This window comes from Rhinolophus sinicus, chromosome 14, assembly GCF_057876585.1.
Source record: "Rhinolophus sinicus isolate RSI-liver-muscle chromosome 14, RSI-T2T, whole genome shotgun sequence".
Classification (NCBI taxonomy): domain Eukaryota; kingdom Metazoa; phylum Chordata; class Mammalia; order Chiroptera; family Rhinolophidae; genus Rhinolophus; species Rhinolophus sinicus.
In genome coordinates, this window is record NC_142514.1 from 133,328,895 (window position 1) to 133,339,693 (window position 10,799).

Genomic DNA, 10,799 nt, shown 5'->3' on the forward strand with positions numbered 1-10,799 from the left:
TGTCTGAGAGTGCCTAGGCATGCAGATGAAATTGCCCCTGTCCTGAAGTCTTCAACCTCAAACTAGTCTAGGTGACATGGCCACTTCTCTCGTTATTTAAGATTTCACTCTCAGATGTGAAAGGTATTAGACTAGTGCAAAAGTAATTGCGGTTTTGGACTGTGAATTTTAAATCATTATATTAGGGTCAAACACACCTTTATTAATCAAAATAGGAACCATTACAATCAACACATTTTTGCCAATGAGAAATAAGTTTGTTTATTCCTATAACATAAAAATACATGCTTTGGGATTCGACTAACGCTTGGAAAGCATATTCGGCATCCTGTGCATTGTGGAAGCATTTTCTCTGCAAAAGGTTGTGGAGACGCTTGAAGAAGTGATAGTTGTTGGTGAGAGGTCAGGTGAATATGGCGGATGAGGCAAAACTTCACAGCCCAATTCGGTCAACTTTTGAAGCATTGGGTGTGCGACGTGTGGTCAGGTATGGTCGTGGAGAAGAATTGGGCCCTTTTTGTTGACCAATGCCAGATGTAGGCATTGCAGTTTTCAGGGCATCTTATCGATTTGCTGAGCATACTTCTCAGATGTAACGGTTTTGCCGGGATCAGAAAACTGTGGTGGATCAAACCGGCAACAGACCACCAAACAGTGTCCATGACCTTGTTTTGGTGCAAGTTTGGCTTGAGGAAGTGCTTTAGGGCTTCTTCTTGGTCCAACCACTGTGCTGGTCATAGCCAGTTGTCGTATAAAATCCACTTTTTGTCGCATATCACAATCCGATCCAGAAATGGTTTGTTGTTGCATAAAATAAGAGAACACGACACTTTAAAATGACAATTCTTTTGATTTTCGGTCAGCTCCTAAGGCACCCGCTTATTGAGCTTTTTTACCTTTCCAATTTGCTTCAAATGCTGAATGACTGTAGAATGGTCGATGTTGAGTTCTTTGGCAACTTGTTGTATAGTTGTAAGAGATCAACTTCGATGATTGCTCTCAATTGGTCGTTGTCAACTTCCCATGGCCGGCCACTGCACTCCTCATCCTCAAGGCTCTCATCTCCGTTGCAAAATTTCTTGAACCACCACTGCGCTGTATGTTCGTTAGCAATTCCTGGGCCAAACGGGTTGTTGATGTTGTGAGTTGTCTCCGCTGCTATACGACCCATTTTGAACTCGAATAAGAAAATCACTTGAATTTGCTTTCGTCTAACATCATTTCCATAATCTAAAACAAATATAAGATAAACAGCAAGTAATAAGAATTAGCACAAAAACATAAAGCGAGAAATGTGCATTAAAAGGATGTATAACATAACCACATTTATTGAAGAATGTATTCCAATGTTAAATGGCAAATTTCAACAATGTAAAAACTGCAATTACATTTGTACCAACCTAATACTCAAGCGTGCGATGCTGCAAGCAATTAGGAGTTTATGCAACTGCATGTTACATAGAATGTATACGTGAGACTGTTGGTAAATTTTCCTAAACTTTCCTCAAGTTTTCATGTTTTATTAGAAATTTCCCACAGTGTCAACATAGAAATAAATTTGGCTTTAGAAAACAGGAAAATTAGATTTAAACCTTAGTTGTTTCTTCCTTATTATTTGTGATTTGGCTAGCTCCCGTCTTTGCTCTAAGCCTCAGTTTCCATATGTTAAAATGCGGATAACAGCAGTCTCCTTGCCTTTCATATAGGATTGCTCTGATGTTCAAATGTGACATAGATAAAAGAGTATTTCAAAACTGGAATATGTTTAAGAAGCTTGAAAACCTTAAGATTTTATTTTTCTTTAGTTAGTCAGAAAACTCCATTCCTTGGATAAGTGGTAGTTTACTATTTATAATAATTAAAGTCTGACTTACTAAAAATAATTGTACTCTTGCTGGATATGAAGAAATGACAGTGAGACTTTAAGCCATTTCATAAAGAAAGAGGAATATAATTACAATAGACTGTGGAGTCACAGAGCTTGTCTGCTTTTTTAAAATGCCTAGTTTGAAATCCCCTTTGTTTGTGGGCACCAGTAGTGATCGGAATAGCAGTGACATCACTTTGACATGGTGACAGCCCACGAGGCATTATCAAAGAGATGGATAATATTTTTAAACGATCATGTGTTACCATTATTCTGGTACCGAGCATTCTCTCTGCCTGGGACAAAGGTTGTGCAGCAGCTGCAATTCCGAGCTGAGTCAGGGCACCCAATGTGCCTTCAGAACAGCATGGTCTTTCTTGATAACAGATGACACAAAGGCATCCTTCCTATGGGGAGGGGAGGAGGGTGGAGAGCAACACTGACAAGGAAAAAAGGCAGATCCCTTCCAAGATAGCTCAGCCTAGCTTAACCCTGCTTCCACTGTTTTCAGAGAATAAAGAAAAGAAAAAAGCTTATCTTCCTTATGTTCAATCACCAGAGGTTTACTGTTGTTTCATCGGTAAAATGCATTTTGCACAATTGCAATCCTCGGCTATGAGGCTGTGGGGATTCTGGGACAATGTTGGTATTTTTAAACATTTGTTTGAAGGAAAGAAATGCACACGCCAGTGATTTCCATTTACTCTATTGAATCCTTTATGATCAAACATTTGAGGAGTCCAGCTAAAAACATGCAGATAATATCCTTTATACCATTCTTGTCCTTTGGTTAAAATGTCATCAATAGCATCAAACAATTTTTTTTCTTTCCATTCTTTTCATTTAAACCATTGTTCCAATTCCCTCCTGCTCATCCTGCCCATTCTTGAAGCTAAACATGATTCTGATATCCTACATCATAAAAATGCTTCCTTTGATTCTATTCCTCTTTTAAGTACTAGAGTAAACTGGTTTAAGTACAAGCTTTGGCGTCTAGCACATACAGGTTTGGGTCTCTACATCCAAACTTGTCATCTATATGACTTAATTTATTGCCCTTAACACTGGGTTTTCATATCTGTAAAATGAGGATGATGGTAGTACATACTTCAAAAGTTGTGAGGGTTAAATCAGATATGGGATATAAAGGGCTAGGTACCATGGTTGTCACACTTAAGCTCCCCCCTTTTTAAATTCATCACAGCAATTCTTCGTTAGTGTAAATGCCTTGAGTGCAAGGAAGAATCCTGTTCTTTTGATTCACAGCTATACCCAGATTTCCTAGATTAGTGTCTGGCACGTAGTAGATGCTCAATATATATTTAGTTGAAAGAATGAAGAAAAGAGATACATAATCTTCACTTACAATCTCTATATCCTCTCCTCCCCTTTACCTCCTCTAGGAAGGGAGGGTACCTACTATAGTGCTTAAGAGCCCATTTACCTGTCCTTGAATCTCAAGTCTGCCACTTACAAGTTGTATGACCAGAGGCAAGTTTCTCAAGCTCTAGCCTCAGCTTCCTTATCTGTCAAATGTGGATGGTAATAGTAATAAGAGTCCCTGTGGGATAGGGTTGTGAGGACTGAGGAGTAAATGCTTGCAAAGTGCTGAGGGCAGTGCAGTTTACATCCTGAGCACTATGCAAGTGCAGTGATTGCTACTATTATGATTTGACTCACCCAGACTTTCACTCATCATTCTTTTATACCACTTTCTGTCCTGGGTGGATATTTTATGATTTGTCATGTCTCTGTTATTCACTCTTATTTCCCCCAAATTAACTATGGGGCCAGCTCATGTTAACTGTTAAACACATGTATTTCAGAAGAGTATTCCTCCCTACAGCTTAAATAACTCCAAAAGGTGTTCTGGCAATCGCACTCATCCCCGTGACCCTAGAACCTCCCACATACAGACCCCTCCATCTGGCATCCATTTGTTCATTTTCAAGTTCATTTCAAGTTCAGAAAACTTGCCGTGCTTATGACCTGCTCATAAACTTTCCATTCGAAAGACTAGCTTGTGCCATCTCCTAGAGTTCCTATCTTATTTAATAATATAATAAGTACCAACACCACTCCCCTACCCTATATTATATTAATAATTGTTGATACTATTTTGATATTGCTATCTTTTCTTTGACCTTGGGCAAATCATTTAATTTGTGTGCCTCCATTTCCTTGTAAAATGGGACTACAAACAGGACTCTTCAGCATTTTCTGTGGTTTCTATCTTTTGTGCATCCATTCATGTAACAAGGTGCTTAGAACAAGGCTTATCACCCCATAAACGCTCTTACTGCTTTTGAAATTTGATCTTCTCTTTCAGGCCTAGTTGAGGTCTTCGCTGATTATATATGGATTTAGCACTCAAATAGGTACATGTTTAACAGGTGATCGGTACACTTTGTAACTTCGATCATTTCTAACAAGGGAAGACTACCTTAAGGATCAGTCCTCCTTGTGCAAATCCAGATGTGGAGTCTTGATCAGAGTACACAGAAAGTATTTGATACTTTGAATCCTGATCAGATTAACATGGATAGCTTCCTGCATGTTTAAAAGACTATGTTTTCTTCAGTATTTCACCTTTACATAGGTCCTGTTTTTTTTTTTTCTTTTTCTTTTTCTTACTACTGTTTTATGTTTACCACATTAACTCTTTGCCTGAATGTTTCTCTTTTCCTGGAATGATCTGCCCCTGATTTCCATTTCATTATCAAGATCCAAGTCAAATGACGTTTTCTCTAGTCTGTCAGGAACTTCCCTTCACTTTTGTGCTTTACCTATAAACTGCCTGTAAATTATACATGTTTAATTTATTACATTGTCAGTATTTATGCACTGTTTATTTACATACCTGTTTTCTCAGACAAAATTTGATAGCCCATGCTTTAAGCATTCCTATTTTCATAGTGCACAACACATGGGTTCCCATATAATAAGTGCTCAATAAATGCTTATTGAATTAAACTCAATTTTCAAGAGTAGATTTTATTAATGATAAGGAAAGTTGTTAATGTGCAAGCTCTTTAAAGTGCAATTGAAGAGCCAAATTGAAGAATCTACTAGGTAATTTTAATACCATGGTGATTCATCTGTTTTCTTGAATGCAAAATTATCTCAGATGGCTGGAACTTTTTTAAGATTCAGAAATGAGGTATAAGGAATTCATGTACTGAAAGGGGAAGGAAACGTAAATTCAATACTTTTGAAGGTCTCCTAAGAGCTTTCTTTCTTTTGGTGGATACAAGATATAGTCATAAATAAACAAATAATAAAACCAGAACTTAATAAGATATAGATACTAGTAAATAACACAAAAGAGAAAAGACATTATGCTATGGGAGTTCATAGGTTTTGCTTTGGAGGTAAGCCAGAGGGGCCATATCTAAGTCTAAGTGAGTGTGCCATGTGGTTTTTTGTTGTTGTTGTTGTTGTTAGACAAAATAGTCTTTATTCAGCATCGAGTTTACACAGATTTAAGAAAGGGTATAGGATAGGCAAAAACCTAGAACACTTACAAAGGTATGACCATGGTCTTGTAACTCCCAGGAAGTTTTCAATCTCCCAGTCACTTAGCACTTACAGGACCATAAAAACAGGAGGCTGAGGGAGTGTGCTCCATCCATCTTGCCTCAGAAAGCCCTTCGACCTCGATTTTTACCTAATCATGCGGCCCGTCCAGGAATTTCTGACGTTGATAATCCAGTGGCCAACCTGAGGCCTCGGTGCTTCAGAAGGGGGAGTTGTCCAGATTTGTTGGCAGAAGAACCTGAACACACCTTTCCAGTCACACAGTTGAGAGCTCTGGCCACTATCACAATGAACCAAAATCAGGATTGTGTCTGACAAGTCCTCATTTTCTCCTGGGAACACTGGGACAGGAAAATTTAAAACAGGGCAGTTCCTCAAATGCTGTGCGTACATATAATCCACGTGGTACTTTCTTTGTCATTCGTTTTCAACCTCGTTCAGCATTTTTGTGAAATCAAATTTATTGGGGTGACATCAATTAGTAAAATTATATAGGTTTCAAGTGTACAGTTCTATCATACATCATCTATATATTGCACCCAGAGTTAGTTCTCCTTCCATCACCACATATTTGACCCCTTTCTACCACTCCCTTCCACTTGAACATTGGTAACCACTAAACTGTGTCCTGAGTTTTTGTTTGTTTTTTAGTCTTGTTCATTTGTTGCTTTCAATTTTATTCACATATGAGTGAAATCACATGGTTCTTGACTTTTTCTGTCTGACTGATTGTGCTTAGCACTATAATCTCAAGATCCATCCACGTTGTTTCAAATGGCAGTATTTCATCTTTTCTTACGAACTTCGTTCAGCATTTAACTCAGTAGTTACGTGGTGCTCAACAACTGCTACCTGGATTAAAAAAATGACCATATAAATGGTATCACTACAGTTTTTATAATAACAATTGGAAGAGTGTGCATGTTTTATTTATTCATCTATGAATCATTTATTGAGTGCCTACTAAGTTTCTAGCTTTGAAGTTAGTGCGTTGGAAGCCACTCTAGATTTTGTTTTCTTTTTTTCTCTTCTTAAAACCCAGAGTCACAAAGTCACATCAGTTCCACCCAATTAATATATGTCCCATCCCCTTTATTCTCACAATCCTAATTCATGTACTTATTATTTTACACCTAGATGAGTACCTTAGTGGTCTGCCTACTTTGACTTTACTGTCTAAACCACCCACCATATAATGGCCAGAGGAATCTTCACCTCATGTAAATCTGATCATGCCATTCTTCTGTTCACACTTCTTCATTGGTTCTTTAAATCTCCCTTCCTTTCGTCAGTCTGCCCTTCTATCCTAATGCTCATCTCTGCACTGATATACTTTGTTGTTTTTGCCATTCCATAGCAGAAAAAAGGGCATGATTTTATCATTCTCACTGTCACCTCTCTGATTTTTTCAAAATATTTTTCAAAGTGATTTTAAGTCGTATTTTTAAAGAAAAATAAATTTTTCAGATTGGTTTTAAGTTTACAGCAAAATTGAGCAGAAGGTAGAGATATCCCATATACCCCCCGCCCCCACACATGCATAGCCTCTCCATCAATATCCCCACCAGAGTGGTAGATTTGTTACAGTCAACTGATACATCATTATCATCCAAAGGTCCCTGACATTTTAGTTTCTTGTTCTCTCTTCAGTATATTTCTGGGTTCTTTTTAAGAAAGGTCATCCCATATTCCATTAAGCATATGCTTTAATTCATTTTAAAAATCCTGATTGAGCTTTTTCTGATCACTATGTGAGGCACTGGGACATAGATAGATGCAGTCCCAGGCCTTGGGTGAGTATGCGCTGCTTCCTGATCACAGACACTGGCCTTCGCCAGAATGAGTATAGTGAATAATTGGTGATCATTATAAAAGGTTCAATAAACAGGAGTGCTTACACATGTTCCTAGTATTTTCTGTTTTCTGACTTATGTTTTCAGAGATATCTAATGTGTCCCCTAAAATGACTAAGGGTACCAAAGTGCACACCATGCCTCCTTGGGCTGGAATCACCTATCTAGTTGGAATTGGCCGTTTCAGCTATAATGTCTATCTGTGTTGGTCACAGCCTTTGTCCTTGCTCAACTTGAACTCTTACCCCATACTTCATGACCTGTTCTCAGTCATCCAAGTTTCTGACATCTTAGTTAGGGATTCATACCTGATGTTTGGGAGAAAGCTCAGACCTGATCCTCTCTCTCTCTCTTTTTTTACCATTGGTTTGTTTTCTGCACTATAATTATATCTCCTTGAAACTAAATTGGCATAATTTTCCTTGGGCAAATAGTTCATTAATTTGGCATAGTCTCTGAAGTTATATATATGAATCTATACGTATCCTTGACTGTAGTACCTGTTTGGGTTAACTCTAGCCTCATTCGCAGGCCTAAAGTACTCACTATGGTTTCCAGACCTTTCCACCACTTCATTGCTATGGGCAATGTAATATATTTGAAATATGGAGGACAAGCATTTTACCCTTTTCCCTGCCCTTTCTGTTATTAATAATCACTGTGACTTTTCAAAGTCTCACCCTTCTCCCTCCACCCGCCTCTCCCTGGAAGTGTCCTGTCTCCTGTCTAATTAATGACCATAGTTTACAGACAGTGCAGCTGTCTACACATATGGTTCATTACCCTGAAGACAGAAAACGATGTAAGAGTTGAAGGTTTCTTTCTCAGGGTTCTTTGGGCAACTATGAAGGATGAAATCATTAATGTGACTTTTAACTAAAACAGGGGCTTGTGGTATTGCATCATCGTTTTGTACTTCTAGTGCATACTCTAGCGGCATTCTAGCTTTTAAATCAGGGTTTATTAGCTTTTGTTTATAGCTAAATTTGCTTGGCGCCAGAGAGAACTAAAAAATAATAATAAAACAATTTACAGTGTATCTGAGTTTTCTAAATGTCTCACATTTAGGGTGAACTACCAGCCATAAAATGAATTAATTAGAAAACAGGACTCAGTATTTTCCTAGAAAGACAGCAGGCTGTCATTAGGGCAGCTGACATGTTTTAAAGAAGGGTGTCATTTATAAGCCTAAAGAGGGGGAGTTTTGGGGTGCTTCATAGAGTTGCCTTTATTCATTTATGTGACGCATATTTATTCATACTGTTTTCCGAGACTGTTCTAGGTGCTGGGTACTTGTGGGGACAGAGTCCCAGAGAGCGGTTTCCAGGCTCTCAGCCTCACGTGGAAGGGTGCTGGCTCGGTTGTTGGATGGCCATCCGCTGTGGTCCGATAGGCATCAGCTGTGGCTAGTTGGCTGTCAGCTGTAACCAGTGAACCATTAGCCACTAATATAACTGCCGTGGCTACACTGGCAAGGGGGGTTGGTTGGTTGGCAGAGAAACTAATGAGGATTGCGGCTAGCAAGTGGGATTAGCAAGTGTGGATGGCATATTGTGGATCATGTGGATCCTACCTCCTATATCTCCAACGCAGCCGCCAGCGAGAATATAGTGGTATGACTCCCGTATCTATGGCTCTCTTGTTCCTTTTTCGCCTCATCATCTCCTGTGTTCTTGTGCGGGGAGCAGGAGCTGAGTCCCTGCATGACAGTACTAGTGAATAAGAACTACTCCTTGCCCCCTAAGGAATCAAAGGATTGTTTTACTTTTTTGGTACTAATATAATAAGATTGTTTTGCCAGCCTCTCTGTCCGACTTCTACCACCTCACAGGAATCCCTGGTAATTGTGGCTATTGTTTTTAGTCCCTGCTCTTCCCAGTCTCTTAAGTTGTCCCTTAGTTATTGACATGTGACTAACTCCTCCTGGTTAATTTCACATCTGGGTCCTGTGCTAGTGCTGCTCAATCAGATGAGGTGGTACAGTTACCCTCATGCCGACGTGCTACTGAGGAGGGAATTAATTATGGCTTGTGTGCCTGGAGTGGACCTGAAAAATGGGTGCTGACTAAAAGTCATATTGTTTTCCACTCTCTTGTTGCTTTTGCCTCAGTTTTTTGCCCTACTCTTTCTTTCTTTCTTTTTTTTTTTAATTGAGTATCTATTCTAAACTTTCCAACTTGACTAGCACTTAATGAGCTCTAGTTCATGACCCAGGACTCTCTCTGGCGAGATCTTCTTTTCCTTTTCATCTCTTTCATTTGTTATTTTCTCCCTGCTCATCCTTTAAATCAGGGGTTTGCGATCTGGCCTCTACAATCCTTACAGTGTCTTTGGATAGACATCATGAAATGGCGGCCTGGAATCGCACCAACAGATTGTTTTATGTGTGTCTGTGTTTCTTTCATGTTCTCAAAGTGACCCCAAAATACACTCTAATAACAAATTTCAACCTTTATAGTTTTTACTCCATATTTTTGTCTTTCTCTGAGCAGTTGCCATCATGGTTACAGCGTTCATTACCACGTAAGTACCAGTCACTCTCAAATTGTATTTCCAGATCAGCATTCTCTCCTACTTACCTTCGTCTACCTACAGGATATCTTTCTAGGAGTCTCACAGGCTACTCACGTCTTATCCTGACTTACTGTCCTATTGTTTTCTTCTCATAACTCTTTTGTTTCTTGCTTCCTCTGATTGTTTTAGAGAGAGCTATTCTTAGCCAAGACAGGTAGGACAGAAATCTTAAGCGGGCCTCTTTCCCTCATCCCTGCCTTTATACCAATATGTATATACCATATATTGTACCAATTTTTTTATCGTACCTAAATCTCCTTATCCCTATATCCTCTACTACTGCTGCTGCCTTATTGAAAACTCTTAGCTCTGTCTGTGTCTATTTCTGATACCCTCCAAAGTATCTTTTACATTCATACAAAAGAGATCATCCTCAGAAGCATGTATAATCATGTCATTTCTTTATTAAAAATGCTTTAATTCATCTCTTGCCTATAAGATGGATGGCATGGGAATTCCGTTAGTGTGGTCCACAGTGCATTCCATGATCTGGTTCATACTTGCCTCCCAGGCTTATCTCTTCGTTACTTCCCATGTATATTGGTGACTCCCATGCTTTAATGCTGTCCACACTCATGCAGCAAACTGCTGCATTTAACATGGAGCTTACTTTACTCCTTGACTCTGGGTCCAAGCACGTGACGTGTCTTGACTGAAGAGATATCAGTACATGTGATGCAAGCAGAATCCTGAAAACTAAGTGGATGACTGGTCTGATTTGCTCTTGCACTTCTGCCCTCACCATGCGAAGGGCATGCCTAGTCTATTCTGCTGGTCCTGGGTGAAGATTATAAACAAATGGACAGAATTGTTCCATCTGAATTACTCCAGTCAAGCACTGACTAGAGCAGAGTCCTCTGCAAATGCGTGGGCAAGCCCAGATGATATAACCAGAGTCCTGCAGCTTATTGCTGTGTGCCTCTGAGTTGTGGTGTAATTTGTTACACAACAAAAGCAAACTGATATAT

At 39.2% G+C, this 10,799-nt stretch overlaps 1 pseudogene; it reads right to left on the reverse strand.

Annotated features, from left to right (window-relative positions):
- Positions 1–202: 202 nt before the first annotated feature.
- LOC109458679 (histone-lysine N-methyltransferase SETMAR pseudogene) lies at positions 203–8,197 on the reverse strand (annotated as a pseudogene).
- Positions 8,198–10,799: the final 2,602 nt, after the last annotated feature.